Source organism: Acinonyx jubatus, chromosome C1 (genome assembly GCF_027475565.1).
Source record: "Acinonyx jubatus isolate Ajub_Pintada_27869175 chromosome C1, VMU_Ajub_asm_v1.0, whole genome shotgun sequence".
Classification (NCBI taxonomy): domain Eukaryota; kingdom Metazoa; phylum Chordata; class Mammalia; order Carnivora; family Felidae; genus Acinonyx; species Acinonyx jubatus.
The window spans coordinates 92,316,940-92,324,988 of NC_069381.1; positions in this window are offsets into that span (position 1 = coordinate 92,316,940).

The following is an 8,049-nucleotide window of genomic DNA, read 5'->3' on the forward strand; positions in this document are numbered from 1 at the left end:
AAGATCCTTTCAGCAGAGGAAAGAGCACGGGCATGAAGACCCAAACTGCAGATGTCATGACTTTGCTAACGGCCCTGACAGCCCAGGGAACCTGCTGCCTCCTGGCGTAAAGAATTCTGCTTCCCAAAGCCAGAACCAAACCAGGTCAAAGTTACCCACTCTTGGGGCCCCAAAGATTTACTGATGACCCGTGGGGCCCTTGTGATCTGGATTTGGTTGTTTTTAAACCACAGAAATTCACACTCAGGTTCATTACTGACGCCACTATTTCAGCGCATAAACACCAAACGAAAGGTCCATTCTCTTCAATGATTCTCTGGCCTTTGTGTTTCTATCTGGGCAAATTACTTCCACAGGGCCATTTAGAGGTGTTTTCTCATCAGGGAAAGGAGAAAGAGCTTGAACTGGATAAATATGAGCATACTGCTCTACTGAAGGTTAAGTGAGCACAGCCTTCTCTGAGGTGCACTCGCTCCTACAGCTTGCTTTCATGCATATCTGTCGACAGAGGGGATAGCTGAGTGTAAACTTTTCTTTTAAGCAAAGGTGACTTTATCTCAAATCTAATAGGTATGGTAAGAAGGGAACTGTCTTTCTCTGTCACACATACAATGGGGAGCAAACCACTGCCTGTGGCTTTTTCGTATCTATGCTGTGGTCTTACTAAAGTGTATGCTTTTGTTGTTGGATAGTGTTCTTTTTTTTTTTTTTAAATAGTTTGTTGTTAAGTTAGCTAACATACAGTGTATATACAGTGCACTCTTGGCTTCAGGAGTAGATTCCCATGATTCATCACTTACACACAACACCCAGTGCTCATCCCAACACATGCACTCAATGCCCATCTCCCATTTTCCCCGCCCCCCCCAATCCCCCACCCCCATCAACCCTCAGTTTGTTCTCTGTATTTATGAGTCTCTTATGGTTTGCCTCCCTCTCTGTTTGAAACTTAATTTTCCTTCCCTTCCCCTTTGGTCTTCTGTTAAACCTCTCAAATTCCACATATGAGTGAAAACATATGACATCTTTCTCTGACTGACTTATTTCACATAGCATAATACCCTCCAGTTCTGTCCACATTGTTGCAAATGACAAGATTTCATTCTTTCTCATTGCCAAGTAGTATTCCATTGTATATATAAACCATATCTTTTTTATCCATTTATCAGTTGATGGACATTTGGGCTCTTTCCATAATTTTGCTATTGTTGATAGTGCTGCTAATAAACATTGGGGTACATGTACCCCTATGAATCAGCACTCCTGTATCCTGGGGATAAATTCCTAATAGTGCTATTGCTGGGTCGTAGGGTAGTTCTGGTTTTAATTTTTTGAGGAAGTTCTGCATTGTTTTCCAGAGCGGCTGTACCAGTTTGCATTCCCACCAACAGTGCAAGAGGGTTCCCCTTTCTTGGATAGAGTGTTCTGTGTGCCTGTTAGATCTAGTTGGCTTATTGTGTTGTTTGAGCCCTCTGTTTCCTTGATTATCTTCTGTCTGGTTGTTCTAACCATTATTGTGAGTGGGGTATCGGAGTCTCCAACCGTCACCGTAGAACTGTCCGTTTCCCCCTTCAATTCTATCAGTGTTTGCTTTATATATCTTGATGGTCTTCATCAGGTGCATAAATGTAATTATCATAGCTTCGTGCTGTATTGAGGCTTTTATTAAGACATAATGTCTTTCTTTGTCTCTTCTAATTTTTTTTTGATTTAAAATCGATTCTGTCTGATATTAGTATGGCCATCCCTGCTCTCTTTTGGTGACTATTTATATGGAATATCTTTTTCCATCCTCTCCTTTCAACTCCTTTCATCATCTGCAGATGTGCCTTTGGATCTCAAGTGAGTCTCTTATAGACAGCATATAGTTAGGTCATGTGTTTGTCCACTCTGCCAATCTCTGGCTTTTGACTGGGGAGTTAAATCTATGTACACTTAAAGTAATTACGTATTAAGGGGGACTTACTTCTGTCACTGTGCTATTTGTATTCTATATGCCTTACAGTCCCTCATTTCCTGCATTACGGTCTTCTTTTGTGTTTAGTTGATTTTTTTTTTCGTAGTGAATTGTTTAAATTTCTTTCTCATTTCCTTTTGTGTGTATTATATAGCTATTTTCTTTGTGGTTACCATGGGGTTACACTGAAGATTCTAAACTTACAATGCTCTAATTTTAACATATATCTTCAATAATATACAAAAACTCTGCTCCTTCACTCTGTTCTCACCCCTTTTGGTTGCTGATGTTACTAACTATCATCTTTATACATTGTATACCCCAAAACAGACTAATAATTCTTTAAAATTCATTATTCTTCTAAGTTATGTAAAACACAAAGTGTGGAGTTACAAACCAAAGATACAGTAATACTGGTTTTCACGCTAACAATTTTTTTCTTTATTATTATTATTTTTTATTTTTTTGAGAGAGAGAGGGAGCCCTTGCAAGGGGAGAGGGAGGGAAAGAGAGAATCTTAAGCAGAGCGAACTGGCCACAAGCCTCAATCCCATGCCCCTGGGATCATGACCTGAGCCGAAATCAAGAGCCAGACAGACACTCAACCCACTGAGCCACCTAGGCACCTCCAATTATTTTTTAAATGTATTAGTCTGGTACAGAAAAAAAAAAAGAGAGAATAGTAACAAGCCACTGGGGATGGGTAAATTGTGTACTAAAAGCTGAAATTGATCAAAGTTAATCATAAATTACTCTCCAGCCCTTCCCCTGGAAGTTGCAAAGCCTTCAACAAACTTCAGGGTTCCAAAATAGTTACATCAGACAGATTCTGCTGTTATGCCCAGAATTCGTGATCCCCAAAGACCACTAGGGAGCCGAGTCCGATGCAAAAGCAAAGAGCCTTTATTCGAGCTAGCTCGAGCTCAATCCCCTACCTACACCGACGCAGCGGTGAGATACCAGGGAAAGAGAGCGAGTTTCAAAAGGACAAAGGTTTTATTGGGGCCTGGGGGCAGTTGGTGAGGTAATGGCTATGGCCTCAGCCGATTGGCTGGGGAAGGGTCCTGGGGAAGGGTCGAGTCCTGTTAGGCAGGTGAGGGGGGGGGTTACTCAAGGGGAGGAGGTGTGGTCAAGGTGAAGGACACAGAACAAGATGGAGTCGGCTGGCGTAGGCCCGCCCTTTCACTGCCAGTGCAACTCTGCTCTAGGTCGGGAGACCGAGTCCTGGTGCTTCCTAGAAGCCTCTCCCTGCACCCCCTATGATTTTAACACTTGCCTATCATTTGAATATGTCCCATCATCTCTCCCCTCCCCAGGTCAAGCTGTCAGATAAGACCACAGCCCTGGACAATAGCTTGACTGTAACCTCATGACAGACCTTGACAAAAAGACGCTCTGCTTGTCCAAACTGGAGTCAGACTCCTCTGAGCCCTTTTTCTTTTTTTTCTTTTCTTTTCTTTTCTTTTCTTTTCTTTTCTTTTCTTTTCTTTTCTTTCTTTTTTAAGAGAGAGAAAGAGCAGGGGAGAGGTGCAGAGGGAGAGGGAGAGTAAGGGGGGATCCTTGCCAGGCCTGCATAGCCAAATGTAACAAGAATCCCACTAAGTCAGTTTAGCAAGAATCTCCTCACTCTTGATATCTGATCATATTCTTCATTCTCTATCCTTGATATCTGATCACCTTGGCCTGCCTTCAGCAAGAATTCCTTTTGAGTCAGTTTAGCAAGAATCCCCCTGCCCTAGCTGTCTCCTCTTGGTAACTTTTTTTCATCCACTGACCCCCTCATTCCACTTGTTGGTTACAAATCCCAGCTATCTTTGCTGGATTTGGAGTTGAGCCCAATCTTTCTCACCTACTGATAGCCTTGACACCTATTGCAAGGGTACTGACTAAAGTCTTCCTTACTATGTTAACAAAGTGTCAGAATATTTTTTTCTTTAACATCCTTGAGCGAGATGCACTCAGCAAAGCCATCCCCAGATTTTTGACCAATAGAAACTATGAGATAATAAATGTTTGCTGTCTCAATCCTTAAATGTTAGGGGTCATTTGCTGCACAGAGCTAGAAACTAATGCCTGATGTGGCCTGGATGCTGTGATGCATGGCTCAAATTCTCCTTCCAGGACTGGGCTCTCCTGCTTCTATTGCACAGAGTGTTGGCTGCTAGCAGTTTGCAGCTAAGTCCTTCTCCAGCTGTTGCTTTTGGTAAAGAGAGCTACCTTGCCCAAGGATATACCCCCTTCCCAGGCAGTCTGCCGCCCAAGGATTTGTCCATGCAGGAGTATAAAGGCCTGGCCCCTTGGCCTCCAATATGGGATAACCCTGAAGGATCCACTGAGATCTCTGTGACAACTGTGTCACAGTTGAACTTCTCCCTCCTCCAGCCCCCAAGTCCTGTTTCTCCCACCTTTGTACAGGTGTTATTACCAGGATCAGTCTCCAACATACCTCCTAAATCTCTGCCTCAGAGCCTGTTTTCCAGGGAACCTGACCTAAGACACTATGTGACCTTGAGCAAACCCTTTACCTTTCAAATTCTTGGCTTCTCCATCTGCAAAATGGGAGAAATACCATGATTAAATGAGTTTAAGTACTTGGCATAGTGCCCGCCATATATATATGTAAACACATATAGAGAGTTGCTGTTGTTATTGTTACTATCTACGAAAAGAACATCCCAAGTTCCCTGCTCCCCTCACTGCAAAAAACCAGCTAGTGCAAAGGCCTTGAGATGGCTGCAAACTTGGCAGGCTAGAGAGAGACAGAGAGAGAGAGAGAGAGAGAGAGAGTGCGGAGGGCCCCGAGGCTAAAGGAGGAGCGTGGTAGGGGCTGAGGTCAGAGAAGCAGGCAGGGCCCTGCTGGGCCCATGTGGGCCTTGTAGAGAGTTACAATTTAAATCTAAGTGAGGTGGGAAGCCATGACAGAGTGAGAGCAAAGAAATTACACCAGTTGATATGTGGTTCTAAAAGCTCAGTCTGGCTGTGGGGAGAAGCAGGAAAACAACAGCAGCGAGGGAAGCAGGGAAGACGAGTAATGATGTTCGTGAAGGGCAGGGAAGGCGCCAGGACAGGTTTTGATGGGAAAGTCACTGCCCCACTAGATGGAAGGGGGAAGGAGAGAGAAATTAAGGATGTGTCTTAGGTTTTGGCTTGAGAAAAATGGGCGGTTGGTAATATCTATTCAGATGAGGAAAAGCAAGAGAAGAGCAGGTTTGGGTAAAGGGAGGGACAATTGGGAGTTCTGTTTGTAACATGTTAAGTTTGAAATGCCTATTAGCTATCCAAGTGAGATGTCAAAGCAGTCATTGGATGTGTGTGTGTGTGTGTGTGTGTGTGTGTGTGTGTGTGTTTTAATTTTCTTTAAGTTTATTTATCTATTTTGAGAGAGAGAGAGGGAAAGAGAATGAGCAACGAAGGGGCAGAAGGAGAGGGAAAGACAGAATCCCAAGTGGGCTCTGAACTGTCAGCCCTGATGTGGGACTTAATTGCACAAACTCAACCGTGAGATCATGACCTGAGCCGAAATCAAGAGTCGGACCCTTAACAGACTGAGCCACCCAGGCTCCCCTGGATGTATCTCTGTGTCCTCTTTTGACTAAGCCATACTGCATGTAAGAAGGCTAGGAAGTTATAAATTAATATGTCCCGGGACAGACAGCTGATTCCTTTGGGAGACAAGATTCAGGTTATTTGCCCTATTCACTAACTAACTAACTAACTAACACATTATCCATATTTTCTTCTTCTCATAGCCATTAATAGAGAAAACGCCATATGGCATTGCAACTAGATAGAGGTTAAGACCTGGCCCATAGATGCCCCACAAGTCATGACTTTAATATGCAGCATTTCATGGACTGGTAATAACCTGGCCAGGGCTAAGACAGAAATTGCCAGAAAGAGGCTCACTTTGCCTCCCAGCATGCAGTTAGGTATAGATGGAGGTGAAGCATCTTGCTCAGTAGATGACACCCTGGAGGCACACAGTATGTGTCAACTTCCTACTCCAGAGCCTAACTGGGACAACCACCGTCTTCTTGGTACAGCCCCTGCCATGCTGTAATGACTCAGATATGAAATTTAACTTCCTCGAACCATAACCACTTATGGTAGAGGAAGGGCCTTCTCACCTAGGCTTCACCTTTTGGCAATAATTCTTTTTTTTTTTTTTAATGTTTTTACTTATTTTTGAAGGAGAGAGAGACAGAGCATGAGCCAGGGAGGAGCAGAGAGAGAGAGAAAGACATAGAATTTGAAGCAGGCTCCAGGCTCTGAGCTGCCAGCACAGAGCCCGACGCGGGGCTCGAACTCACGAACCGTGAGATCATGACCTGAGCCGAAGTCGGACGCTCAACTGCCTGAGCCACCCAGGCGCCCCAATAATTCTTTTTTAGAAAACGCTTTATAGTGATCAAAATGATTTCACATAAATTAGCTCATTTGATCCATAGTCTCATAAAACAGGGGATTATCATCATTTTACAGATGAGGAGAGAAGGAACCATTTTCCTAAGGGTCTCTAAAAATTCTTAATTATTAAACACAAATATCAATGGTTTCTGTATATTCTGTTTTGTCAGTGCTCCATTATTTAGTTACCCATTTTCTTATTGGCTATTTCTCAAATTAGGTTGGCCCCAATTTTGCACAGCTGAAAATACCACTGGCTGGAACATCTCATCGTACATATATCTTTGTCTAAATCTTTGTTTCCTTAGGACCTATTACTACAAGGGGGATAACTGAACTAAAACCTTAAACCTTCCCTGTCCTGGATGTAGCTGAAGCAATATAGGGTGTTTAAAGGCCTATTTTTCCCCCCAAGGAGATAGAGCTTGTGGTAGGCCAGTCTTAGACGTTGGCCCAACCAGTTACTAAAACTAGAAAGCAGTCATGTGTTGGGTTTTGTGGGATCTGCTGATTTTATCCAAGAACTGCATGGGTCCCTTTCCTGCAAATTCCTTCATTTTTCCTGTCACCTTGGCCCAGCCCAGCTTGGATGAAATGCTAATTTACCAAGTGTGTTACTGGATATGAAAAGAAACAGGGACAAAGGACAGGAAGATCAGCAGGAAGAAGAAGCAACAGAGTGGCTTTAGATTCATTCATTATTTTACAGCAAAGACTTCTAAAGCACCTACTAGTTGGGACCCTGGTGGAAATTTCGCCAAAGCTGCATCACAGGGACTTTCTGGGAATCGAACTGGAGCAGCAAAAGTGGCACTCTGGAGAGAGAAAGATGGAGAAAATGCCTTTAAGGACTTTACCACACGGTAACAGGTAATTATGACACATCACCTCTAAGATGTTTAATGGGCATCTCAAATGTGACATGTCCAAAACTGAAATCTTGATCTTCCTCCTAAACCTGTTTTTCTTTCTCCCAGACTTCCCTATTTTAATAAGCAATACAACCACCTAGATTTTCTCAAACCAAAAATCTAGGACCCATCCTTTATTCCTCTGTATCCTGCTGATAGGATTCCAGCCTTTCACTAAATCCTGTCCAATCTACCCACACAATGTAGAAATATCATAACTACTCTGGTGCAAGCACCATCATTTTCATCTATATAATCTCCTACCCATTTTCATCTATATAATCTCCTAATCTGTTTACCCTCATCCACTCTCAACTCTCTAATCCCTTCTCCAAAAAAGCAGCCAGACTGGTCTTTTAAACATCAGACCATACACCTCCGTGGTTGACATCCTCTGATGGTTTTCCTTTTCACTTAGAATAAAATTCAAAAAATTTTCATGCCCTTCATGGCTCTGCATGTATCTGGCCCTCATCTCCTCCTATCCTCTCCCTAATCCCCTCACCTGCCACACTGACCTCAGGGGCTCTGTAGCTGGCCGGTCCCTCCACTTGAATTGTCTCCATGGCGCTTCTTCAGAACTCATTTAAAATCACACCCTCAGGCTTGTTTTCCCTGGGCATCCAACCTAATATAGCCATGCGTCCCATCATCACTGCCACTTCCTAATCTGTTACACTTCTTTTTGTTTCTTCTCAGCACTTACTTCTCTAATGTCGTATTGATGTGCTCATTGTTTACCTCTCCCACTAGGTACTAAGTTACGTGCCATTC